Below are 12,255 nucleotides of genomic sequence, written 5' to 3'. Positions count from 1 at the left end.
GTGACATCTTTACTCTTATCATTACACAGTCAATGTGGACTCCGTTCATGCACCAAACTACAGTAGAATGAGTACCCATTTGGGTACTAATGAAAAGGCAGCGTCTTGCTTCTTCTTCTTTTTTTTTTTTTTTGTTAGATGCACGTTCTGTGGCTATGTTGTGTTTCCAATGGGTCCCGTGCACTGTTCGCGGGACCCACAAACCTTTTTTTTCAACAAAACTTTCATTAAAAATTAGTCCCATAGCATTATTCTCACATTTAAAAATTATTTTGTTACAGTGTTTTCAATTTTTCAGTTTTTAGTTTTCAGCAAAATAAGCGGTATCCAGACACACCAATCTCCCAGAAAGAATAAATGACAAGAATAAATCACCAGTTTTTAGTTTGCATGGGGTTCTCAAAGAAGAGGTGTATATGGCCCAGCCTCAAGGCTATGTTGATCCTGCCTTTCCTCAGCGTGTCTGCCTCCTTCACAAAGCTCTTTATGGTCTCAAACAAGCCCCTAGAGCTTGGTTTGAGAGGTTTACTTCCCAATTGCTGCACATTGGCTTTTGTGCTTCTACTATAGATGGTAATCTCTTTATTTTAAGGCATGACTCTTCAATTGTATTTTTGTTGCTATATGTGGATGATATAATAATCACAGGCAACAAATCCAGTTTTGTCTCTTCTATTATCAAGCTGTTGGGGATGGATTTTGATCTCAAAGATCTTGGTTTACTCCATTACTTCCTTGGCTTGCAAATTGACTACACTTCTTCTGGATTATTTGTTCATCAGACCAAATATGCCTCTGATCTCCTTAAGAAGTTTGGCATGACTGATTGTAAGCCATGTAAAACTCCTTCCTCACCTAACTCTCATCTTCTACCCAATGATAGTCCAGTGTTATCTGATCCTACATCCTATAGGAGCTTGGTTGGTGCCTTACAGTATCTTACCTTTACAAGACCTGATCTCTCATTTGCTATCCAACAAGCATGTCAACATATGAGTACTCCTACTCAAAATCATCTTCAGGCAGCTAAACGTATTCTTAGATACCTTCAAGGCACATTGCACTTTGGAATTGCATTCACTTCTGGTCCTATTTCCTTATCTGCTTATAGTGATTCTGATTGGGCTGGGGACCCTGCGGATAGGAGATCCCTCACTGGTATGGTGTTGTTCTTTGGCAATTAGAACTAGAAGTGATGGATTTGTATTTGATATTACTATATATGTTCAAATTTGGGATGCAATGCAAGACATAAATATCTGACGTCATGTTAAAGGACTATATATGGAAGCTTCTACTCACATGTCCTTTAATGTAAGGCAAAAATTCAAAACTAACTCTCTAAATTTCAATTTTTTTTTCATTTCAATCCTCTAACTTTCAATTTTCTTATTTCTGTCCTTTAACTTTAAATTTTTGTTAATGCAGGGTTCCGTTAAACCCCAGTTATGTCCTGCCGTTAATTGAGCCAAAACGACATCGTTTTGATTTTTTTTTTTAATAAATTTCGGAATTAAAAAAAAAAACTGATATTAAAAAAAAAAAACATTTAATCCACAATTCCATCAACAGTTAAGATTCACGACACGTCATCATCTCCATCTACCCACTTCGCTTGCTCTTCCTTCAAAGACCTACCTGACCTCTGATTAGATGGTTCCGTTTTCTTTTTATAAGGGCTAAAATCATTTATTTTGGCTTTTTGACCCCCTATTGTAGGGTGGATCTCGAAAGATATGAAAGATCTCCCTCCAAGCCGTACATACGACTTTCATCGAATACGGCTTTCCGCAGAATCCTATATGTATCTATGAGATCGAGTATGGAATTCTGTTTACTCACTTTAAATTGAGTATCCGTTTCCCTCCCTTTCCTGCTAGGATTGGAAATTGTTGCCTGTGATTATTATATCATCCACATATAGTAAGAGAAATACAATTGAAGAGCCATGCCTAAAATAAAGAGATTACCATCTGCAATAGAAGCACAAAAGCCAATGTGCAGCAATTGGGAAGTAAACCTCTCAAACCAAGCTCTAGGGGCTTGTTTGAGACCATAAAGAGCTTTGTGAAGGAGGCAGACATGCTGAGGAAATGCAGGATCAACATAGCCTTAAGGTTGGGCCATATACACCTCTTCTTTGAGAACCCCATGCAAAAATGCATTACTGACATCTAACTGCCTTAATTCCCAACCAAATTGGACAGCCAAAGCTAGGAGAATCCTCACAGTAGCAGGCTTCACTACAGGACTGAAAGTCTCATCATAATCCATGCCATATTGTTGAAGATATCCCCTTGCAACCAATCTAGCTTTATATCTTGCTATAGAGCCATCACTATGCCGTTTCAACTTATAAACCCACTTGCAAGTGACCACATTTTTATGAGGAGGAAGAGGGACTAAAGACCATGTAGCTTGCTTCTGTAAAGACTGAAACTTAGCATCCATAGCAGCTACCCATTGAGAGTGTTTAGAAGCAATAGTGAAAGAAGGAGGTTCTGTGATGGTGTAATCAGCTTGAACCTGCATAACTCTAGGCTTATAGATACCATGCTTTGACCTTGTGAGCATTGGATGAGAATTAATGGAGACAGGAACAATGGCATTAGACTCAGATACACTAGGAACAGTTTGTGAGGAAGATAAAGGAGGAACAGGAGCAATAATAGACAAGGAAGTAGGAATAGAGGAAGGAACAACCAAAGGTGAAGGAACAACAGGAATAGGAATTGATGAAGAAAGAAAAGAGGGAAGAAGAGAAGATGTGAGGTCAGGAGGTGTGGAAATAGCAACAGACTCAGTAGAAGAAGTGTGGACAGATTCATCAACAATTTGTGTAGGTGTAGAAAACCAATTAGATAGAGATGAGGAGAAGGGAAGATGAAGATCAATAAAACTAGAATCATGAGCAAAAGGAAAGAGAAACTCATTAAACAAAACATGACAAGCAATGTATATTCTATTAGAGGTTGGATCAAGGCATATATAACCTTTAGAAAGTGGAGGATAGACTAAAAAGACACAAGGTTTAGATCTAGGCTGCAACTTATTTTGGTTAAAAGGTCTAAGGTATGGATAGCAGGCACAACCAAATGCCTTAAGAGCATGAAGAGATGGGGGTTTTGAATAAACTTTCTCCCAAGGTGAGTGAAAACCTAAGACTGAAGAAGGCATTCTATTTATAAGATAAGTTGCAGCAGAGAAAGTATAGGACCAATAATTGAGAGGAAGATGAGACTGGTATAGAATAGTAAGACCAGTTTCAACTATATGCCTGTGCTTCCTCTCTGAAACACCATTTTGCTCAGGAGTGTGAGGGCAGGAAGATTGGTGGAGAATACCAGAAATTGAATAAAAGGATTTAAAATCATTGTTAATGTACTCAGAGCCATTATCAGTCCTAAGAATCTTAAGTTTAGAACTGAACTGAGTTTCAACCATGGATTTAAAGTGTTTGAAGAGAGAAAGGACTTCATTCTTATGTTTGAGAAGAAATAACCAAGTAAACCATGAGTAATCATCAACAAAAATTACATAGTAATTGAAACTAAGTAGAGAAGTGAGTGGAGAAGGACCCCAAACATCACCATGCACAAGTTCAAGAAGTGAAGTGGAAACAAGAGGTGTTTTATTCAAATGAAACCTGTGCATTTTAGCACTTATACAGAATTCACAAGATGAACAAACATCATCAATCTGAGACAAAGAAATAGAAGGAAATACAGGTTTTAAAGTAGAAAGTAAAATCTTAGAGCTTGGATGCCCAAGTCTATGATGCCATAGCAGAATATGATGTGGTTTGACAATGACAAAAGCAGGACTGTGGACAGAATTGAGGCAAGAAGTTGAAGACAGATCATGATTAGATGGAATAGGGTAAACTCCATCTTTACTCAACCCTGCGTAGAGGATCTTCCCCATGGGTAAATCCTGAATTAAGAACTTATGTGCATCAAAATTACAAAAAGCATTATTTTGAAGGCAAAGTTTATGAACAGAAAGAAGATTGGAAGCAAGGTCAGGCACTCTTAGAATGTTATCAAGCCTAAAGTTATGAGTTAAGGTTCAAAGCTTACCATTACCAATGTGAGTCACTAGTAGTTCTTGGCCATTGCCAACTGTGACAGTCTCTGATCCTTGAACTGGTTGCTACATGAGGGAGAGTTGTGACAGGTTAGGAGTCACATGGTCTGAGCAACCTGTTTCAGTAAGCCAAGCATTAGAAGCTTGAACTTGAGCTGCATTAGCCACCATAGAAGCAAGTTTTGCAGGTGAATGCCTCCCTTGATATGTGAAATCCATTCTATGGTTACAATCAAGAGCTGAGTGTTCATTCTTGCCATAGATCTGATAGATAGGCCTGCTTGATTGACCTAGATTCTGGTTAGATGATTGCTTAGTTTGATTATAGGTCTGAAACTGAGGGGAAAATCCTGAATTGAAATTCTGAAACTGACTGGGATTGGAATAACTACCACCACCATAGTGAGAACCTCCTCCAGAATTATGATTATGACCTCGACCTCTTCCTCTCTAATTATTATTCCTACCACCTCTTCCTTGTTGAAACCCTTGTGAGTAAAATTTTGCAGCCATAGCCATAGAAGCTGAATCAACTGTATTAGATCTCTTTTTAATCACTCTCTCTTCAGCATTGAGTAAAACATTCAATTCCTCAACTGATAATACATCACTTCTAGTTCTAATTACTGAACTAAATGAATCATATTCAGAAGGAAGACCATCAAGAATGATGTGAAGGAGCTCTTCTTTATCCACAAACATAGAAACAACAGCCAATCTATCTCTGGCTTGCTTAATTTTCTGAAAATATCCATCAATGGAATCAACACCTTTCTTGATTGCATTTAGCTCATTTCGTAGGCTCATCACATGAGACCTTGAGACAGATGAAAATCTTTTCTCTAACACTTTCCAAACTCCTTTAGCAGATTTCTGCCCAACTGTAAGAGCAAGAATTGTAGGAGAAAGTGAAGAATTCAAGAAGGTGAACATGGCTTGTTCACGATTCTTCCAAGCTATGAAAGCTGGATTAACCTCAGCAGTGAAATTACCAGATGAATCTTTAAGAAATCTATCTGGAGCACTGATTGAGTCATCAAGAACATCAATCATAGAGTAGGTATCAAGAATTACCTCTATTTGGTGTTTCCATACAATATAGTTTCCATAATTAAGCTTCACAGTCATCATGGATGACATGTTTGATAACAGCAACAGTGAAGTATTCACTGGTAAGCTCGCAGTAGCCATAATAGGTAGAGTAGTTGAAGCAGATGCTAAAGAAGACGAACCAAAAGGAGCAGAAGCCATTCAGACAAATCAAGGCTCTGATACCATGAAAACTTCTCTCAAATCTAGAATTTCTATCACAGAAAACTTGAGAAGAAGAAACAGAGAAAAGAAAGAGAAACAGAGAGAGAATAAAAGTTGAAAAATTCTTTAGAAATTATCTCATTGAATACAATTCACGATACAATTACAATGGAGGCTACAATCTATATTTATACATACAGAGTGAGGGAGAGAGAGAGCGAGTGAGATTGATAACTGCCTCACATGTGCTCTAACAGACTCACACACGTCCTCTAACAGACTCACACACATGCACTATTCTCTAACAGACTCACACACGGGTATCCCAGAACTAACCAACTGATAATTTTACAAATATACTAAAAACGGTGCCGTTTCCTTTAATGAGGGAACAACTACATCATACACAAAACGGCATCGTTCCTTTTAATGAGAAACGGTGACGTTTTGTTTTAACTTTCCTTTATGTTTTCCCAGCCTTATACACGACAGCGTTTTGATGGAAGTAGCCATTGGAGTTTCTTCTTCTTCCTCATGATTTGAATGTGCTGGACTTCCAGTACTGCTATGGCTTTCATTTCAGGAGCATGTGATCAAATATAAACACATCAATGCATAATCTAATTATATCCTTAACTTAATCCTACTTTAGATCAATTTGGCTGAGATTAAAATATACAATTTTATTTTTCTTGACTTCAATCAAACTCAAACTTAATTATAAATTTTGATTAAAAAAAATGAATAAATAAATATACCAAGAAAATAAATAAAATGGTTCATAGATTTTCATTTAATAATCTCTAAACAAAACTAGTCCCTAGAAATATCTAGATTAATATATAAAATTTTATTTTTCTTGACTTCAAACAAGCTGAAACTCAATTATAAGTTTTGATAATATAATAATATGTAAATGAATAAATAAACTAGGAAAAATGTCCAAATATATACTGCTTCTATAAGGCTTTCATCACACAATTTTTTCCTGATAAAATTGACCCACTTAAGTCAATGTTCCACTAAATTCTTGTTTAATAATCTCTAAACAAAACCAGTCCCCAGAAAATGCATGTGTTTTCCACTTTTCCTTACTGTGCACAAACACATTATTCAATATATCTACATATCTAAACCAGAACTCAGGTTCAACAAAAGAACAAACAAAAAAACATTCTCCATTAATCTAAACGCAACCCATCAAAACATTAGATTTTTAGACAACAAAAAACAGACCCCAACTGATCAAAACGAATAAAGAAGCCAATGGAGTATAATGGTTACCTGCCCATGACCAGAACTCGCTAACACAATGGATCAGATTCGAACCAGAGCTTTAAGTTGAGTGGAGAAAAGGTATTTGTCGGGTCCAAAAGTTTTTTTTTCTCTCTGTGTACTATGAAGTCATAGAAAAAAAAGTAGTGTGAGTTAAGGCTTGGGTGGCATTTTGTAAGAGAAAATTAAGGAAGAAGAGTTCTTATTATAGGAGTGAACTTTGTCAACTCCTTGGTCGGTTTATATGTCTGCACAGATATCCTAGGCCCACCAACTCATGTTAGAGTCAAATTCGGACACAATGACTATAGGTGTTACATAACTATGGATATTTGATTAGATTTTTTTAACAATATCAACTTCAATCCGAGAAGGACTATATTTGACATCAATAGTGTTAGGTTCTAAAGACTTAGGATTTTATGTATTTAGAACTCTAATGTGTATTGTTGGCAAACCATGATCAAAACAAGATGTTTAGTTGTGTTTAGACTTGCTCAAAGTTGGTTCATTTATGTAAAGTTGGAACAAGTTGATGCAGAAATTATTATTGCTTCTCGGCTTGGTTCGATTGATCGAAGCTAAAGGCTCGATCAATCAAAAATCGAGTCAGATGTGTTTTCTGCAGAATTCCAACTCAACCCTAGTTTATTTTAAAACGTTTAGGTTTTTGTAATTTGCCCTAGGTATAAAAAGCAAACCCTACCCACGTTTTAGTGTTGCTCATATTGCTGTTTGTGTAAATCTCTTATGAGATTTGTGAAGAGCTTTCCTTTACACAAGTTTAGGATTATCAAGAAGGAGATTTCTTCAAGAGCTTGATGATCATTCAATTGCTGCCATAAGAACTTAAAGAAATACAAGCGGGTGTGCTTGTACTTGCTGGAGAATCCAAGAAAGAAGAAGTCCATGGTTTCGGAGATTGCACATGGTCATGTCAGTAAGTTTCTACTAGTGGGTAGCAATAGGATGTTAGTGGTCTAAGTCCTGTTGAACAACTTCAATTCTTTCATAGTGGATTCAGGTTTACCTTGAGGAAAGTTAGGTTAAATTCTCCCCAGGTTTTTACCGGTTTGGTTTCCTGGGTGATAATATCATTGTGTTATTTTTCTTTCCGCTGCTTTGCATGATATGATTGTTTGATTGTGATAACCTAGATTTGGAATTTGGACTAAGTAACAATTTGGCTAATTACCTAGGTTAATCCAATTGTATTTTTAAGGGGTCTAAAAACTATCAAGTGGTATCAGAGCAAGTTGCTCTCTTATTGTTGATCTTTTGATCACTAAGCTGATCCTTGACCTCTGTAGTCATGGAACACGAATATTCTCTTATTATTCCTCCTCACTTTGATGAGAGAGTCTGGAACTCCGTTGAATACGGATGGGAGAAGCCCACTACTCCTGTTAGTGAGTGGCAAACTTCTCAAAAAGAAGCAGCCGCGTTCAATAGCAAAGCTATGAATGCTATCTTTAACGCTATTTCTATGGAGAAATTTAAGAGAATTTCAAATGTTGAGGTTGCTCATACTACTTGGAATATCCTCCAGACTATGCATGAAGGCACAAAGGCTGTCAAAATCAACAAATTGCAACAGTCAACTTCTAAATTTGAAAGCATTAAGATGTCTAATGATGAATCTTTTGATGAATTCTATGTTAAATTTAATGATATTGTTAATTCTGCATATAATTTAGGTGAAATCTATGATCAACCTAAAATTGTTAGGAAGATTCTTAAATCTTTAACTGAAGATTTTAGACCCAAAGTGACTGCCATCACTGAGAGCAAGGATGTGGACTCCATCCCTGTTGATGAACTTGTAGGATCTCTTCAATCCTATGAGTTGGACCTACCTAAGACTAGCAAATCTCAATCAATGGCTCTTAAGTCAGTTGATGATGTTGATGTTGGTGGATTTGATGATGAGCTCTCTGCTACAGAGATTGCTTACCTTGCCAAGAACTTTAGGAATTTCCTTAGAAACAACAACAGAAGGGCAAGAGATAAGAACACTGCTGAACCTAGAAACTTTAGGAAGAATGATCCCACTAAGGTTAACAACACTAATAAACCTAGAGAAAAATTAGGTCAATCTTCAAATAATTCTATGGGTCCTCAGTGTTTTGGATGTCAAGGGTATGGTCACATAAAATTTGAATGTCCTGCCTACTTGAAGTCTAAGGGTAAGGCTATGGCTGTAACCTTTAGTGATGGTGAAATTTCTGATGATGAGTCTGGTTGTGACGAGGATGGAAACTTCATTGCTTTCACTGCTATTGCTGTAGTCAATGAAAGCATATCTGCTGAAGAGAACCCTTCTGATGGGAAACTCTCTGAGGACGCAGATCTTCAAGAAGCCTACAATAAACTTTGCAAAGTTGCTGCAAAGGATGCTATGAATGTTGAATTAGGCTTGAAGAAAATTGCATCTCTTGAGCTTGATAAAAAAAAAAAATTGCTTGTTAAATTGTTTGATGCTATTGAACTTTTGAATAATGTGAAAACTGAGAACATGGTTTTAATTGATAAAGTTAAGAATTTGGAACATGAGCTTTCTATTGGTAGAGAACAATCTAATAGTTCTGCTAGTTCCAAACTTGATCATATGCTGAGTGTTCAAAAGTCTCCTTCTGACAAAACAGAGTTAGGTTTTGTAGAAAGCATCAATGTGTCTGCACCCAATTCCACTATCTTTGTTCCTTCATCTTCTTCTGAATCCCCTGTGAGTGAAGTTGTCAAACCCTTAGAAGTTACACCTCCTAGGAAGATTAGGGTTGATTTGAAAAAGTCTAAACCTAAACAGCCTACTCTTTCTAAGGACAAGTCACATGATAAGCCTACATGGGTTTGTCATTTTTGTGGAAAGTCTAGACACATTCGTCCAAACTGTTACAAGCTGCAAGCTACTAAGAGAGCAAACAAACCAAAAGTACTTGTGTCTCAAGCAGAAGATCCTATGGTACTCATTGGTGAATTGGTAAAGGCTCTAAACCTTTATTCCAATCCTAGAGTTGGTAATCATTCCCATGTGAATAAAAACTCCAATGCTCGTAGTGCATCTAAAAAGTTTTAGATGCAAAAGGCTCAATCTAATTGAGTCCTTCTGACATGGTCCTTGTGCTTCATTGCTATTCTTTGTGACTATTATTCTTTGGTTTTTGTTTCCTTTGTTTCCAGGATTTGCATTGTATAACATTCATGCATTTCATTCTAGGTTTTTTTTTTTTTTTTTTAAAAGGAGAAAAAGGAACCAAATTATGTTTTGTACTATTTTCTTGGTTTTTGAAAACAAGGTTGGTCAATTTATTTTCACATAACATGTCTTTTGTGCCTTGTTTTTAGCCTTGATAAGCTTACTCTTTACTAGTTGAAACTTTGTAGTGCATGTTGTGTAGGAAAGATATTTATAGTTTTGATCATTTTGTCTTGATCTTGAAGTCACATGTCTTTGATTGTCGGACTTGAACCTTTAGAGAAAAGTATAAATAACCATCTCACCACTGTTCACTAGCCAATCATGAACACCTTAGTGCATATCGTAAGATTTTGTGCTCGAGAAAGTGTAGCACATGCACAAAAAGAACATAAGGTGTAGCCTTGGTTTAAATGTTAAAATTGGTGTGTACATTATTAGACTTAATGTTAAATCAATCAAATAAAATTGGTGTGTACATTATCCCAGCTAATTTAATAAGTTTTTGAATAATTAAAATTTGTATGTACAATATGAGGCAAAATCAAGAAACTTACATGATTGCAAGCTTATGATCTAGGAGATGAGAGAGTTATATGATGTAACTTTTTTGGTAATAGTCTCTTTCGGTAATAGTCTCTTTCAAATTCTATGTGATGAATTTTGTAGATTTTGTGTTTAATTGCTATACACATATCACCTTACATGTATCTCAAGTTTTTACTAGTTGCACATACTACACAAGTTACTCTTTGCTAAACATTGTACATGTTACTGTGTGTGTCTTTGGTCTGACCAACCAAGTTTGCAAACACTTTGAGTTTTTGTGCAAAACAGATTTGATGCTTAAGAATTTATGGAGAATGTTTGATAATCTTACTTTTGGGAAAATTGGGTTTAAAACTTTGTTTTTGAAATACATGTCATCACATACTCATGCATTTTGTTAATCAATTTCAATGCTTTGAGGTATTTCTAAAATGTGTCTTTGTTATTTTCAAAACTATGTTTTTTTCTCAAAAATTTTGTGAGCCTCTGTCTGTTTCAATTGATCCAATTTGTTTTTCGATCAATCGAAAGTGTTTTAAAATGTTTAAAAAAGCCTCTGTCTGTTTCGATTGATCCAAACTGTTTTTAGATCAATCAAAATTGTTTTGATATTGTTTGAAAAATTTTAAAGAAACCTCTATCTATTTCGATCAATCGAAACTGATTTTCGATCAATCTAAACTCATGAATCAGGTCTTTTAAAAAATCATATTCGACTTGTTCAAACCACTTTTTCAAAAACTTTTCAAAACTTTTTCTCTCTCTTCGACTCAGCAAGGCTCCACAACAAATTTTTTGTCGTTTTCCTCCTAATTTCTTGCAAGGTTTCTCTCTCCATAAGCCGGTATGTCCATATTACCCTTTCTTTTGCATTGTTTTTCATGCATTATTTCATGATTTATGGGTATATTTTCGGACTATGCATAAATTGGTTTTTTTTTATTTATTAATCAAGCCTTATTTTGTGAAATTGATCAATGGGTTTTGTTGCTATTATGATATATTCATGATCTATGATGGTTAATTTGATCAATTTGGGGTTTTGTGATAAATTAAAAATTCTAGGGCTTGTATTGAACCCGAATTAGGGATTTTGTTAAAATTAGGTTTAATTGATGAAATTGGCTTGTTGTTTTGATGTAATTGATCATCTTTATCCGTTTTCTCTCATGTGTAATGATCAATTCGTCAATTTATTACAAATTGAGCAAGTTGTTTTTCAAATTTTGGGGTTTTTGTTAGAAACTTTATGCTCAAGCCAATTTTGTGCATTTGAACTTAACTTGGACTTAGTCTTATTGCATTAGAGCATGCATCATGACATTTAAACTGTTCATGCATCATATAGATTTTTGTTCTATATATATTTTTTTTGGTGCTAACTTGCAATCTGCTCTTGGTTTTTTGCTTTTTTTTTTTTGTGTCTTGGTCCTTATCCTAGCACCATGCCTAAGAAGACTAGAGCTCATAGGACCCCTTCCACTTCCTCTGAGTCTCCCTCTAGGAGTGAGTTGTTTAGGAATGACAAAAGCAGAGAGGTCTATGAGAAACTAAATTGTAAGCGTAAAATTTGGGCTGAGCGTTCTATTGTGTTAGATGAGGTAGATCCTGCCATTAGGGCAAACCTTAAGAGTAGAGGTTGGCTGTCCTTATTAGAGGTAGATCATCCACCCCCGATCGCCCTGATTAGAGAGGTCTTCTCGAATCTCTCTTGCCACGTCTATAATTCCAACACCCTTGTTTGGAGTTGGATACGAGGTGTTGAGTTCACCATTACTCCTCGAGTAGTGGCTGATGCTCTTGGGGTTCCGGTCGTTAGGGAGCCTGTCTATCCCTATAAGGAGTCTCCACCCTTAAATGACGTTATGTCATACATCACTGGGTCTTCTATCCAG

This window comes from Quercus lobata, chromosome 2, assembly GCF_001633185.2.
Source record: "Quercus lobata isolate SW786 chromosome 2, ValleyOak3.0 Primary Assembly, whole genome shotgun sequence".
NCBI lineage: Eukaryota > Viridiplantae > Streptophyta > Magnoliopsida > Fagales > Fagaceae > Quercus > Quercus lobata.
This window is presented reverse-complemented; position numbering follows the sequence as displayed.